The sequence below is a fragment of the Syngnathoides biaculeatus genome, chromosome 11 (assembly GCF_019802595.1).
Source record: "Syngnathoides biaculeatus isolate LvHL_M chromosome 11, ASM1980259v1, whole genome shotgun sequence".
Taxonomy (NCBI): Eukaryota; Metazoa; Chordata; class Actinopteri; order Syngnathiformes; family Syngnathidae; genus Syngnathoides; species Syngnathoides biaculeatus.
In genome coordinates, this window is record NC_084650.1 from 21,360,817 (window position 1) to 21,377,074 (window position 16,258).

Below are 16,258 nucleotides of genomic sequence, written 5' to 3' on the forward strand. Positions count from 1 at the left end.
TGTGCATGACTGAGAAAAGTGGAGGGGGAAGAGTGAGGCTACAGGGAGAAGAGATAGTGAGGGTGGAGGACTTCAAATACTTGGGGTCAACAATACAGAGCAATGGAGAGTGTGGTCAGGAAGTGAAGAAACGGGTCCAAGCAGGTTGGAACAGCTGGCGAAAGGTGTCTGGTGTGTTATGTGACAGAAGAGTCTCTGCTAGGATGAAGGGCAAATTTTACAAAACAGTGGTGAAGTCCATGATGTACGGGTTCGAGACGGTGGCACTGAAAAAAACAACAGGAAGCAGAACTGGACGTGGCAGAAATGAAGATGTTGAGGTTCTCGCTCGGAGTGAGCAGGTTGGATAGGATTAGAAATGAGCTCATTAGAGGGACAGCCAAAGTTGGATGTTTTGGAGACAGGATTTGAGAGAGCAGACTTCTATGGTTTGGACATGTTCAGAGGTGAGAGAGTGTGTGTATTGGTATAAGGGTGCTGAGGATGGAGGTGCCAGGCAAAAGAGCGAGAATAAGCCCAAAGAGAAGGTTTATGGATGTTGTGAGGGAAGACATGAGGGTAGTTGAGGTTAGAGAGGAAGATGCAGAAGATAGGCTAAGATGGCAAAAGATGACACGCTGTGGCGACCCCTAACGGGACAAGCCGAAAGGAAAAGAAGAAGAGAAGAAGAATTAAAGAGTGAAGCCCAGACTTGAGATCAGTGTTTGTATTCTGTGTTCGGGATTTTAATTCATCACAGAGGGAACAAAGGTCTAACAGAAAAAAGGTAACTCAATAAAAGAGGAGAAATAAATAAAACCCAACAAACTTTTCCCATAACTTTCTTGTCTCTATAGCAACAGATGCAGGTAAGTTGGCTGTTTATGTCGACCTGGCAGTCTTATTAAATACTCAAATCCTCTGATCCCCTTAATGATTTTTTTTTTAACTGGCAAAACACTTTTTATGGAGCCTAGCGTCAAATGTTTTAGTCTCTATTGTCTTTCTAAGAATTATTTGATAATAGTGAGCGAAGATACAACAGGGATCTAAAAGGTTGGGTATGTCTTTCCATTTTAATAGGTAACCTTGCTCACGGTGTCCTTGCAAAGTTGCTTACTAATGAGGTAGAAAAACACTTTCAGATGTGTGAACAAAACATTGGTGCCATAAAAGAGATGAAGCGAATTTCAGCACAGGAACTGCTACTGAAAATGTACATTTTCTGGTTAAGGTGTGTTTTTCAAATTCGGCGATTTCTTTCCCTCTCCTACACCGTCAGTGTTTGGCTAATTGCCACAGGTAGCGGAGACAGCAATGTGTTGTAAAGTGAAGTCAAGCTGAAACACACAGGTGTTAATTAAATTATTTGTTCACCACGGAATTTTAACAAAGACAAATGGCACAAATGAGGCAAATAAAGATGAGGTCACCACTTTACTATCTTGTATTTGTTCATCAGCAACAGCATATCAAGAAAAGTTTTGATGACACCCCATGTGTGTAAAATTAATCAAAGTTGATACACTTTCCTGTTCCCAGGGAGCTGGGACCATGCATGCATGGCACAGCTGGGCCTGCCAGAAGCCTGGAGGCTAGTGCCTGCCCTGTGGTGCCCTGGAGGCAGGACACCACACCCTGCTGCTGCCCTACAGGCCACAAGATGTCTGGCAACATAGGTCCCAGATGGAAGTTTGTGTGCGTGTGTCAGTCTGTGTGTGTGCACTTGTCAAGGTTCCTATAGAATATGTCCTGGTTTAAATCATGCAAAAGTCCCATTTTTTAAAAAATAATATTGAACAACAAAATGACTTAAGTGACCCGCCTGCCAATTGGGTAAAAATATTGATGGCTCATTGACACTCTCAGACAGGGCATGGTAGTAGGGTAATTCAGTCAAACACCTCAGTGAAGAAAGTGTATTGAAAAACAATTCGTTATAAATAAAGGTTTAGTCAATATTGTATGTTTCAACCTTGAGACTATTAAAATAAAGGACTGCCGGAAAGCAGGAGAGCAAAAAGTTTCCTCGTTTATAAAAAAAAAAAATATATATATATTCAAAAGTTGAGTGGTAGGGTTTTTTTTGTTTTTTTAGTGACCATACTGAAATTAGAATGTTCAGAAGAATGAACCTCTTTTCTATTTTAAATAAGAACTAATAACTAATTTAAAGTCTAACAAAAGCATGGCATGTTCATTTGCCATTGTGGCAGCAAAATAAAGTGTTCCATCCATCCAGTTTTTTTATTCTTAAGGAAGTTTAATACTCTAGTAGAGACAAATGGCAGAACTGAAGCAAAAAGGGATTGGGTCACAACCTTGCTCCATCGACCAGGGCCACAAGAAGCAACTGCAATAAGAATCAGCCTCTCTAACGTTTACCCGTTTTATTTCTCAAATGGAAGTTTTTCCATGACACAAGTAGTCTCAGACATGCATTGCCAATAGGGCTAGGTATCATTCAAAAAAGGTTGATACAGGTACTGATACCAATACCTTCACTTCAAGTTGGGTTCCAGGTTGATATTGAATATCAATTCAAACTAAAAGAAAATTACACCACACGTTAGTTGAATTTTACAATAATATTAACAAAACAAAAATTATAAAAACAAGCTGGGTATTTTTCCACACCAAGCAGTTTCTTACATCAAAAATAAAGATCAAATCATTTCCTGTGCAACAGACCAGTTGCAAACAAGTCATGCACTCCCTGTTGTGGAACATAGTGAAGTCCACCTCATTCAACTGTTTTTCCTTTTAAAAAAACACAAAAATAAATATCAACATTCCTACTTTCTCAGTACACAGTTGACTGCCTCACCAGCAGTAGAAAATATGTGCTCTGATGGTGTGGAGCTGTGTGCTAAATTTGATAGCTCTGGCAGAGTCTACCTACCAGTTGACCGTATTTACTGAGGTTCGGGTAGATGGCAGAACTCTGTACCACTCTATCTCATCTAGAACTTTCTCTGTGGTGCTGAGAGCGTTCTTATTTCAACTGCCGTGTCCTCGAGAGCAGAGAGCTTTGAGTTCTTCAGTACACATTCTCAAGTCATCATCATGCTGCGTCCACAAGTGGCTTACCAGTTAAAAAAAGAAATTTTGAACTACATGACTCGAATCAAAAAGATTAAAACATTAGCATCTTTTATGCTAACATTACTAAATTTGTAAACTAAACCAAGTCAGAAAGTATTGTAATGTGACTGATTTGATTGAGCTGCATTATCAATATAGAGATCGATTTCAGGAATATCAAGAGACAGAGACATCTTTTTAGTTATCGAAGCTCATGCAGCGTGACACGATTTGTCTCACACAAAGCCCAAAAGTTGACAACTTCTTTGTTATTACAAAACAAACTTATTTAAAAGACAATTGTTTTAAGCCTGATAATTTGTGTCTGTATATTGTAAATTGAAAAAAATAACTCATTGCTCCTTGAGGTACTCGAGTGTTCACAACAATGTGGTGCATTTGAAAGTAATGAGTGCAGTAAATTCATAATTGCATAGTTGACTTAAAACTCAACGTGTTGTTTAACAGAGATTTGGGCGAACTGTATCAAAAGCAGAGTTTAAGAGCACAAATAAGACCCTAGAATAGGGTCTTAGAAATGCTTACTAACAGTATTAGGTGGGAGACACTGATTATTGCATCAGTACTATGGAAACCTGAAGATAACTGGGAAAGGTTCACCCACGACCCAAGTGAGGATAAGCGAAACAGTAAATGATAGATGATGGGGTTGGAGGGATAGATGCATGAAATCTGCAGCCAAATCTAAGTGGGCAGTGGTTACCATCAGTTCAATCTACATTTCAAAAGGGTAACTTAGTCAAAGTGTCTGTTGCCACACCAACCAACCAAGAGGAGTGACGATGCACGGATTGTTGCAATTATGAAACATCCTCTTCTGCATAGAGATTTCTCCACGTGAGATTGTCATTGCACAACATTCAAAGGGATCGAGAGGAGCTGCATTGATTACGCATGATAGAAATTGGCTGCATACACACGCAGAGTGGCTTGTGAAAATACAGTACTTAAATCCGGTCTAAGACGCCTAAAAAAAATATGCGTTGAGACTTCCTAGATTTTAGCATATATTTGCTGTCTGTGTGGACTTGAGATGGATGAATCGTCACATGATTGTAAAGTTACGGAGCGGGGGAGGGATTTTGTGTCGAATTGCCTGCTTATTGTGGCTGTAACAGTTCTACAAAACACGTGCCATATTTAATAAATGGCTAAAACTCAGTATGGTGAATTCCAGACTGCAGTGTTTAAATCCCCTGTAGTAAAAACAGGGGCCCAGAGTGTGTGTAGGAAATGACTGTAGAAATTATGTGATTTGCTGCATTATAACTTAACTATTATATCTACATGGGTTGCACATATAAGGTTTCCAAATCCTATAGGTAAATAAAAAGTTAATTTTGATATGCAAAGCACTTTGAGGTCTGATCGAACATTGTTTCTTTGATATTAAGCCAGCTGCGCCGATTGGCTGTGACATACTCAAATTCAGGCACCCCTAAGGTTCCCAGAGGATGTTTCTCTGTCAGCCCGTGCACACAAGAAGCATTCCAGCTGGATACCATGATTCTCAACCCAATATTAGCCATAATTCCTCCATTTTACTATTTAACGACCGCATGTTCTGTTGGATGATAGAAGTGAGAGGTGGCTGTCAGATTGGAAAGGGGGATGTGGAGGGGTCCGATCTTACAAATGAAGCAGGACCTGAGAGTTTATAAATCCCCTAATCATTTACTGTTTCTTCTTGTGACTGTCATTTTGTAATAATAAAGAGCAAAATGCTAACTCATCAGACTTTGATTTGAGTTAAAAAAAAAAATAAAGAAAGAAAAACAGTTTTTCTTCTCTCTTTTGTGAACAATTCTGCCTGAGAAACAAAAATCTCACCATAAGGACAGAAAAGAGATGGGTAAAGTAGAGATAAAGAGGCTCAGGAATGAGAGAGGGAGCAGGAGAAAAAGATGGAGTGAGAGGTCCTTTGATGTTCTCTACTGCACATCACACAGTCAACTCAAAGGGTTTGTTAAAAATGCAAGACATGCACACAAGTAGAAAATAAGCAATGAACTTTAAGAAATAAAGATCAAGTGATTTCATGCATGCTCAGACTTCAAAGAATCAATGTGACTGGGGGAAAAGAGAATAGAGAAAGAAAAATACATATTCCTTCTCTCTGAAATTGTGGGCTAATTATCCTCTCACTGAAGGAAAGTGGGCTGGACAGAGTTATAATAGAATCCATAAAGAAATTGAAACGGTTGCCATCGGTTATTTTAACTTTTCAAGGAAAGCGTAGGTAAACACCGCATGCGCTCAAGTCTACAGTAGTAGCCTGTCAAAGTTATAAATAAATGTGCCGTTGGGAGCGTAACAGACAAAGTCTAACATTGCAATTCTACAGCAGAATGCTGGTTCTAGGGAATGAAGCGGATAATTTGTGTGTAACATGCACAAAAAGATAACCATTACAATTTTTTTTTTTAAATGTCAAACATCTTTTACCCAGTGTGTCTGATGGGGGGACATTTGGTTGACGTGGGAGGGCACATTATAACACAAAAAAATGCAAACCCACGCACGTACACACACACACACACACACACACACACACACATTTCAACACTAAGTGTTATAAAACACGTTGATAAAACATTGGGTAAATCTTAGCTTTAGAAAAACTGTTGCGTTGGCGTATTGGGCATTGTCCTATATGTGACAGGCTGTTGAGGGTGTCCTACTGTCCTTCCACTCGCTTGAGTTGCGTCACATCACGTCCCTCAAATGCCAGCTGAACCAACGAGGGCCTTTTCTTTATATGGAATTATCGTGCGGCTGTTGTCTGGAAACACATTTATATCACAAAGTGGAAATTTAATTCTCTTATAGGCACTAAACACAAAGGTATATATATATATTTTTTTTTCCCTAAAGAAGTCAGCTCACTGGAGGGACCCGTGATAAACACTTGGACTGGAAGTGACCTTGCTATATGCAAATGATCAATGCCATTTTTCTTTTTTCTAAATTATCTTTAACTAACAGTTAGTAGGTAAAAAAAAATAATAATTTAAACTAATGAAATTACAGTATATATGAAAATTGGCATGAGAAGGCTACATTCACATACACAGGGACCTGTGGCAGCTCACAATATATTTGGGAGAGTGGGGGGGAGTAAATCAATTGGTGGAAGGGAATGGCCCACACATACCCCCACCCCCAGGGCGCCAACACATTTGAACTATAATCGTTTATGAAAATAGGAATAACTAACAATAACTAATCAAATCAGATATTTGCTCATCAATTTACAAATGTCCTGAATATGAATATGAATAACAAATGTCATCACATTTAGCCTTGTAATGGTCTTCTGACTGGACTCCCCAAAAAGACTTTTAAACAGCTGCAGCTCATTCAAAATGCTGCACCTCACGTTCTCATCAAAACAAAGCGGTCATAGCATATAACGCCAATCCTAAAGTCCTTTCACTGGCTTCCAGTCAGTTTCAGAATAGATTTTAAAGTTCTGATACTGGTCTATAAATCGCTAAATGGTTCAGGTCCTGAATTCATGAAAGAAATGCTAATGGAATACAAACCAAGCAGAGCTCTAAGATCGACTGACTCAGGTCAAATAATGGAGTGCAGAGTCCAACGCAAACATGGTGAAGCAGCATTTACCTATTATGCTGCACACAAATGGAATAAACTGCCAACAGAGGTGAGGTCAGCCCCAAGTGTGAATTGTTTTAAATCCAGGTTGAAAACATCTTTTTTCTCATGCTTTTTAGAATATATCCACTTTTTGATCATATTACTTGCACTATATGTGGTTTTAATTGTCTTTTTTTAAATATTTGTTTGTCATTTTTATTGGTTTTATCCCATTTTAAATGTTTTATCTCTTTGTTTTCAAATGTCTTTAATCACGTAAAGCACATTGAGTTACCTCGTGTATGAAATGCGATGTATAATTAAATTTGCTTTGCTTTGTTCCTCAAGTGCTTGTAGAATATGTACATGTATGTAACCCCCCACTGCAGCCGTCCGCGTGCCATCCGACATTGCCACTCAAAGAGCTGGAAATCCAAGTGGTCTGCTGGGATTCCATAGTTTCCCCAAATATTTGGTATTATTTCTAATTCACTACTATTAATATGATTTTTATATTTGTCTGTGATTCTGCATGTGCAAATTTTATGTAAAATGATCAGGTGTCATCTAATTTTGATTGGCATGGCTCAAATATTTTTGGTGGTTTCCAGCACAAAGTTCATGAATTTGGTCAAGTATTGCCCATTTGCTGTTTTATTTAACCATTACTATGTATTTGAATATGCATATATACATATGCAGTGTTTGTTCATTCTCAGCTCTTAAATATTGTTTTGTATTTGTATTTTAGTCATGGGGATGGGGCTTGGTAATACAGATTGTACTTGAAGGGGATGAGTAATTTAGAATGAATTCTGACTCACGAACATCAGCGAAGGGGTGTGAAAAAAAATTGGTAAAATCTGTATGCACATGTTATAAATCTGATAGGGATTTTGCGTATGCAAACACAAGTCCTGCGCGGAGTAAAAACCTTTCTACATGTATTATTGGGTGTCACCATCAAGCAGAGCCCTTAATTAACCAGTTTGATACATTTTGGTATCTGGCAAGCGTAAACCACAAACTATACAAATTCATGTTTTTTTTTATGTTGATAGCAGACCAATAATTCATCTTTAACATCAAAATATATCTAATGGATAGTTTGATCTCAACCTGACCTTGCCTAAAAATTTACATCAAAATGTCTTCAATCAATTTCCGTCTGTTTTATAATATTCTGGGACAGGGCAAAGAAATGCCAAAAAAACTCCCATTAAATTGGTGATATCTTGCCAATGATTTGTATATTTAAAATGAAACCAAAATCAGGGTAATTGACAGTCATCCACTTGGATAGTTCTACTGGTATGATTGCATTTATTTTCACATAGCCATAACAGTAAACCCTTTCCCCAGTTCCCCATCTAATCTCCCTCTTCCGTCGACATTTGTCACCTTGTTCAATATTCACAAAATGTAATCCACTGAATTTGAAATAATTTTCAGCTCAAGTCAAACAATGCAGCTGTAAGCCTGTGGTGGATAAACCTCAGGAGCACATGAATAAATCAATACAGAGCGGGTGAGGGGGCGGGGGGGTGTAACTGGGGAGGAGGTGGAACGGCTGAAGAACAGAGTGGAACAAACTTGAGTTCTTTTCACCCCTCAGGTCTCTGTGCTCCCCAAAAAATGTAATCGGCTTAACCCATAGTTTTGCCGTGAATTTTTTCGCATGAGCCCAACTGTACCCATCCAGATCTTACTAGTACCAACAGTAGATTGAAGTGAAAATCAATGTCACACACCCCCCGACTAATGAGATTTCCTTCATTGTGTTTTGTGTCAAAGAGGGTCTGCATGTGTGTGTAATTGCGTCCTTGAGCGTGTGCGTCTGCATTTACTCTATGCCCTTGTGCGCGTGTGCATATTTTCGAAGGAGGGGAGTAGTGGGTGGTAATCGTCTGACATTTCCTCACAGCTGGGGGCATCTTGGGTATGCTTGGGGGTGCAAAATAATGTGTTTGAGCAGAGGGGAAGGGAGGGAGCGTGACTGGGGCAAGAAAAGACAAAAAAGAAAAAGCCCTGAGGCTTGCAACCATGGTGGTAATGCAGGTGTTATTAGTAGTTCTCTCTCACTTCTCTTTATTTTCACTTTAGCAAACGTCTATCTAAATTATCAAGAGGAACTTCTACAAGTCGAGGTGATAAGTGGGGTGCAGACAAAGATGAGCTTCAAAAAAGACCCACGGCCGGAACTTAAATGTTTGCACAATATTTCGTAGGTAAGGGCTCACAGTTTGTGCAATGAATACAATTTTAATTAGCCTCAATGGTAAATTATTATCAAATAATACTGATATAGATGATTTCTCCTTGCATTTCTGTTCATCCAAATTTCTACTAGATTCTCTAGGGAAGAGTAACGTGATCATTTATTTACTTTTCTTCCATTTAAGCCTCTTAATTTCAGTTTCACTTTTTCACTGGCTGAACCGCAATTGCAGGGATCAGAATTACCTCTTCAATTTTGGTTAATGAATCAGCTCAGGTCTCGGGGGAGAACCCAACCTTAAGCACTCTAATGAGATTCACAAGCCAAAGACTTGTACTTCTGGAGACAAGCCTTGGTCTGTTAGTAATTTTGGTCAATACTAACAGAATACGGGGGGTTTGAACCTACATGCACAAGTGGTGTCATGAATATATATATGAATGTCAAAATGTTTTGAACAAAATAAAGTATTTTGAGTACAATACAGAGAGGAATGTTTACCGTTTTAAACAAGCATCAGTTACTGGTCTAATGCAACATACCATAAATAACTAAAGATTGTTTGCCGTTTCTAACATGAGCACATTTGTAATAGTGCAGCTATGCTCAGTGATGAGGTCCCCCACCCAGAGAACCAACAGGTATTATTCTGCTTAAGAGATCCTGCAATAAGGTAACAACATGCACACATCTGCAAAAGCCTCTCAAATATTCACAGAATTCTTCCAGCATCATGTATTTGCTGTTACCGTGTTCTTTGCCCTGTGCTAAAATAATATAGGGTACTTTGTATGCAAGTAGTAGCAAGAGTTTGTGTTTATGAGTGTCTTCTTGGTTATGCTATGCAAGCATGCCTTTATGCACACTATACTTTTACCCACCTTATAAATGACAGACTTTAAGGACAATTGAGTGACATTGGAAGGTATGTCAGTGTAAACGAACAGGGGAATAATGATGATACTATGATACTAAAAGGTGGCTGTTGTTTTGGGTGTGTGTGTGTGGGTGTGTGTCCATGCAGGGGTAGCTTGTACTTTCTTTAATCTCCTACTGGGCTGACTATAGCTTTGAAAGTAACACTGGGTATGACAGCAGGAAAAGTGTCATGCCAATTAGGGTGCAGAGTGAAAGAGGTAGCTCCGATACAGAGAGAGAAATTTAAAAGGGAGGGTTGGGAAGCAGGTACAACAGAGAAAGGGAGAAAAAAAATAATCGTAATGGCCTAACACTGTCAAGGTGGGCCAAACAGAAGGAGAGGAAGAGGCAAACAAGTCAGCCAAGACGAGAGAAAGAATTCAAATTGGTTTCCCTCCCCTCAGGCCCACTGGTACCTTACTGGGGGAGAAAAAAAAAAAAATGAAACACACCAAGGAGGCCCCACGTGCGAAAAAGGTTTAGTGTGTGTGCACGCAGTGTGTGAATACTACGTGATTTTAGAGTTTAAGACTAATAGTCAAACAAAGTGATGATTATAAGAATAACTGCTACTAGTACTATAGTAGCTAAAGTGTATCTGCTCCCTCCTTTGCGCCTTTGTTACTTCTATTTCTGTATGTAACTTGTATCTTTCCAACGAGAGTTGTATTAATTGTTGAACATTTAAGTGACACTGTTAGTCAGAGTCCTCAATCACGAATGAAAATGTAGAAATCTGGAATTAATATATAAAGTTTGTCATGTGAATTTGTAGCATGGAAACAATATAGCTTGGAATGAGGCGAGAATCACCAATGGACCTTTCCAAAATGGATCACCCAAATCCAATTACTCGTACAATAATAGCCAATCAGGTAGCCGCATTGTCTTAACCCCTGGCTTGGCACGTCTTTGCCGCCATGTTGTCCCACAACCAATACTGGTTGTCAGTAGCGTGCACTTAATGTTACAGAGAAAATGGACTTCAGATGCGCAATTCTGATGAAAGATATCCTGCTAGGCTACAAGGGGCCCAGTTTATTCATTTTCCAAAGCCTAAAACACAGTTAAAGTGACTACGATGGATTAAGGCTTGTGCAAGACTGCACGTACAACTAAATGTGAACAATATCAACAAACACAAGGCTGTATGTTCAGAGGTAAGTGAGGGAGAAGTATCTTCTCTGAGTTTGATTGAATTATTATCAGTGCTTTATTCTTTGCAGGAGAACAACTTTCGCTTTGTTAGTGTATCACTGACCTGCTGAATGAAGTGTGTCATGTTTTATGCCGAAGAGTCGGGTAAGAGATATGTAAATGTGCGATGTCATGCAAGAGAAATGTCTATTTGCCCATTTGTATCACATCAGACTTTTAAGAATGAGCACTGGGTTCGATTACAAGCCAAGACAAATGAATACACCCACTCACTTATAAAGACAACAATGATATTACTCGTGATCTTTCCAAGTAAAAAAAGTACTCACCCTGCTTTACATGCGCAGTACAATTCCTCTATTTTATCCTGTTGTCACGATGCGGGGCTCAAGGGTGGACCCAAATGCACGACTCCAGAGACAGCAGACAGTACAGAGGAAACCTTTATTCGGTCCGAGGTCTGCGATCAGGTAGACAGTCCAAACAATCCGAAGTACCAGTACGAATGGGCTTACGAGGGTGGTCAGTGGACAGGCGTGGGTCGGTGCACGGAGATCAGAAGTCAGGAAAGCAGGAGTGCGGGAACAAGGCATCAAGAGCAATGATCTAGCGGAGTATTTGTCGTCCCCCGGGTCCTATATGTACTGGGTCTACTCAGTGTTCATGAGGCGCAGGTGTGCACCTTCTGATTAGCTGGCCACGCCCAGCCCTGGCTGGAATCCAGGAGCATGACACCTGTTGGATTTCAATATGAAGTTTGTGAGGAGTCAAACTTTTTTTGCATCAATCCCCAACATTTCGCTCTAACTAACATTGCATCCTGCTCCGTCCAAAATGTTAATTCCGTGTATATATCCTTGCGTGAAATAGTTGAGACCTCTCTGTGGAAATCTCTTGGACAAGTCTGACACATTTGGCAAAAAACATACCCCAATATTATTTGGAATACACAATAGAGAATAGACTTCAAACATGTGGTGTTCATTCGCCATTGTGGAAGCTTGTGGAACATGGCTAAGGGGGCGGAGCTTAAGATCGCAATCGGAAAGGTCCATTGGACCGAGAGGTATAACAAATAAGTGTCTTATTTCCCTTCCAATTTCATTTCTCTATTTTTTTTAATCATTATTTATTCCATAAGGGGGTAGTTTCAGATATGGACAGCTGCCCAGGGCAGCATTCTAATTTGAATAGAGAGGTTTAACCTCATTACCATGGACAGTTTGTTTTAACGCAAAGTTGCAGTCACTTAAGTTAATGTAATGGACAAATAGTGACACCGAGGTCCCCATGGCTACCAACTGCTTTGATACATCCCATTATGTCGGCGGGCCAACGATGGGTTTTCTAGTATGTTGACATTCACGTAGCTGGCAAAAATCATTGTATTCAATGATTTATAATTTGCGATGAAACATACTTAGCAATCATGGAGCGGAAATGGGGCAAAAAAGTCACCAAATTGAATGCTGACATTGCAGCATGCCTTCTTCTTTTGGAGCAGTATAATTTAGCCCATGACTACAATATGAAAAGGAAAAAAAAGGTTTTACATGCATGATCATGTACATTAGTGAAAAAGTTACATTATTTGGTTGAAAAAGAAAAAAAAATTATAAATACATATTTACAGTTATAATTATATGGTAGCCAATACACTTCTTTGTTAGCTATGGCTTATTTAAATTTTAATTTAAAGCCATGGAAAAGGAATCTCAGACAGCCTCTTCCATGAATTGCAAATTTAGAGTTTTGGTGTTGCCATTTTAGCCATCAGATGGAATCTCAGTTTGTAGAAGAATGAAACTACCACGGAAAGACTATCCTATTATTTAAGTGTACTTTTTGTGCATTTGGTAGAATCAGGTATCCCTTTGACACCAACATACCCCACTTCAGGGAAAAGGGTATTTATGGTACCCATGCTGGTCTTTCAGACTGGAACAAGCTACAAAAAGACATCAAATTGCCGGGCCTAGTTACGTTTAGATTCTAAAAGATTAGGAACACAGCTCTTACAGATAGTGTCTGATAACTTGACCATAATCCAAACTTCTAACTACTGTATATACAGTATAAATTTGTGTGTCTTAAAATGTGTTGTAACTCTGATTTTTGGCTGCCTTGTTTGGACAGATCATACGTATGTAAACAGCACAAGGAATTTGTCCCCGGTACTTGAAGCAAAGAGGAAAAGGAAGAAAGGAAAGACTTGTTGTATTTTGGTTCAGATTCGCGAAGATTAACTATGCTGATTTCACTGAGAAGGAATCATGCGTGTCCCTCAAGGTGAACAAAAACAAAACAACATTTCAACAACAAAACAAAACAGATTAGTTAACTGAACTAAACTTTAGAAAGAATACATTTCACATACATTTGAAAAACAATTACATGCAAACCATAACAGACAATTGAGAATTTGTCAGAAGACAAAGGCAAGTCAATGATGCAGAATCATTGCTAAAGTCTAGATGAATGACTGCCACAAGATGGTGAAAACCATGAAATATGTACTATCCTCAGTAATTACACTGTGCTGTAGAGAATTGAACCGGATTTGCAAACCATTTAATAAATTGGTGAATATCCAGAAGATGACCTCTTTTTAGAAGGGTGCATTGGATGAAAAAATTCACATGCAGAACAATGAATGGCTGGCCTCGCTGCCGGTTTAACTAGACAGCTGGATGATCAGCTTGCCAGCATACAGTGAATAAGCCTTCAACCAGTTGACCATAAGCCAGTACGCCTTCCGTGCTTAATTTCAGTTTATACTCAAGAATTGAGATGAAGTGTTTGAATTAGCTAACTGTCCTGTCCAGTCCTGGAGGCCAAAGTGTGTTTTTTTTTTCTTTCCTCTGCCGTTTACAGCAATTCATCGGGTGCCTTCTGGTGATGACCCATCTCCACTCCCACCAGCATCTGAACTGTCTTAAGTGGCCCATCTGGACTTTGATGGCTTCTTTGGGGATAGACTAATTAACGTTCACTGACATTCCAACACATAATGGTAGGAGTAAAATGAACTGCTGTCAGTCATATAAATGGAGATCCAAACTGATTATGTAGTAAGAGAATGCCTGCAAACAAAAAACAAATTCATCAATATCAAGAAGTGGAAAGATTTAGACCAGCAATGCCAAATCATACACAACATGCACTTTACTTTCTAAAGAGACGACTGAATAGAGTAACCACACAAAACAACCTTGGTAAGAGTCTATGGAGAAAGTCTGAAATATCATCCCAGAAAACAATACAAATGTTCGATGATGCCAGTGGGTTACAAGATTAATGCAATTACTGTAACATAAGAAAATTGTTTGCAAGTAATTATCATTTAAGGAATTAAGTGAATAGCCTCACTTTTCAAACACTTTTTTAAAGGGAATATACAGTAAAAGTGTCACTTCTCCCAATCTGACACAATCTTCTGCATGCAAGAACCAAAGAAGAAGTAGTTTATCATGCAGTGTTTTCACATATTTTCTAAATGAGGAGGGGAATGTTAACCAAATGCCCATCTAGTCCATTCTCATGGTTGGTTAACAGGATACCAGTTGGTTGCACATCAATCATCAAACTTTTGATTTGAGTGAATTATTGTGATTTCATTGTGAAACTCCAATGGTTTATTTATAAAACAATGAAGTAATTTTGGTCACATTATCAAAAAAAAAAAAAAAACAAAAACGTGATTGGGGACTGTCTTTGGTTTTTAGTGGCCAAATGAAAAAGCATGACAGTAATGGGGCTTGATAAAAGATTCTGTTACCATGACTACTGCAGTATACAGGAATATGCGAGTAAGTGTTGTGAGCCTGAGAGACTGGAAAATCTTCTGAAAACTTAATGGGCTCTATTTTCCTGACGAGCACAAATCCGGCACAGTGCATCGTGTAACTCTGCAAGTGGGCAGGTTAGGAAGGGTTGTCATAATCTTGCAGAAGCGTGCAGCTGGCATATTTTAAAAAAGGGTCTCTCTGCGCCGGTAGGTGTAAAAAAATTATATGCCACCCAACAATGCAGCTTAATTCATTTATTCCCTTTAGATAAGGCACAATGACTGTGGAGAAAGCTATACGTGCTGACTGGAGCATTATGTCAATTAGCCAGTGTGGCAAAAGTCCACATTATCAAAATAAGGACGAGCTGGTTATAGCCACAGGTGACTTACAGTCGTGCTCACAATGGGTTAACTGTATTTTTTTATACAACTATAAAAAGACATCATGCTTGCCGATTGGAAGTCGCACCGCTGTGTTTTAAAGTGGGACTGTCATCCCTATAAACATTCTAAAATAGATATTGTAATGAAAAATACATAACAGTATTCACTTTAATGTCTGTACAAAAAAAAAGTGAGCGGAGAATGTGTCATCCACGCACAAAGTTGCGCAATGGAGTGTCCCAAGTGGTCGCCATATTAGTCGCGGCCTCTGTCCTTGACGTCATCGTCACTTCCGCCGTTGAAAACGCGCAGTGCCTGCTACTATGGAAGCCGAACAACAGAGATATTCAGATTTTTCTGACACCCCTTCTGACACCGAAGCTCTTTTCGAAAAGGACAACACCACACAACCAAGTGAAGTTACCGGGGCAATATTACAGTATTGTTTCGAGCCCTCAGGGCAATATTACACTATTGTTTCGAGCCATATTCAGATGATATGCCATCACGGCCAAACCGCATCCCATCTGATCCACTACCGTGGCGGGGATGAGCCATCGCGGCTCATCGCAGCCGGCCGGTGTGGCTTATGACAGAGCTGAGCGGTGCTGCTTTAGGGGGGTGTTCACAGTCGAGCCGGGGCGCTTTAAGCGCGCACGCGGGTAACGCATTCTCGGCTGGGTTCTTTAGAGCCGCCCCCATCGTAAAGCCCGACACGCAGCCTTGTGACCGCTGAACGCGGCGCCTCAGCCGGTGTGGCTGAGTTTCGGTGCCCGTGGTGGCATATAAGGAGGAGGTGGAGCCGAGCTATGCAGCTTTTAGGGGTATGCTCAAAGTCGCCGCAGTACGCAATGAACACTATCGAGACGAGGTTGAGTGAGACATTGTTGGCTGGGCGACGCGCACTTCGACACATTTCATACGCGTATCTTTTGTTACGTTATGAGAGAGACCAATTATGTGGTCCGCCCCAAACTAATGTTTTTTTTTTAGTAGCTGTATACACACCTACCTGTTATTTGGAACCCACGAAGCTCTCGTCCTCTGAACCCATGCAATCCATTTTTCACAACAAACAGGGTCTCTGTCAAACTTATGAAGGGTAA

At 39.7% G+C, this 16,258-nt stretch overlaps 1 protein-coding gene across 1 annotated transcript in view; it reads right to left on the reverse strand.

Moving 5' to 3' along the window:
* The window catches only part of tenm2a (teneurin transmembrane protein 2a), a 336,697-nt gene extending 325,074 nt beyond the window's left edge, over nt 1-11,623 (reverse strand). Inside the window, exons 1-2 of the mRNA XM_061834544.1 lie at nt 11,494-11,623; nt 11,308-11,389 (exon numbers count right to left, since the gene is read on the reverse strand). The gene's annotated coding sequence lies outside the window, so the exon portion shown is untranslated. The remainder of the gene's footprint in view (nt 1-11,307; nt 11,390-11,493) is intronic.
* Between the last annotated feature and the right edge of the window lie 4,635 nt (nt 11,624-16,258).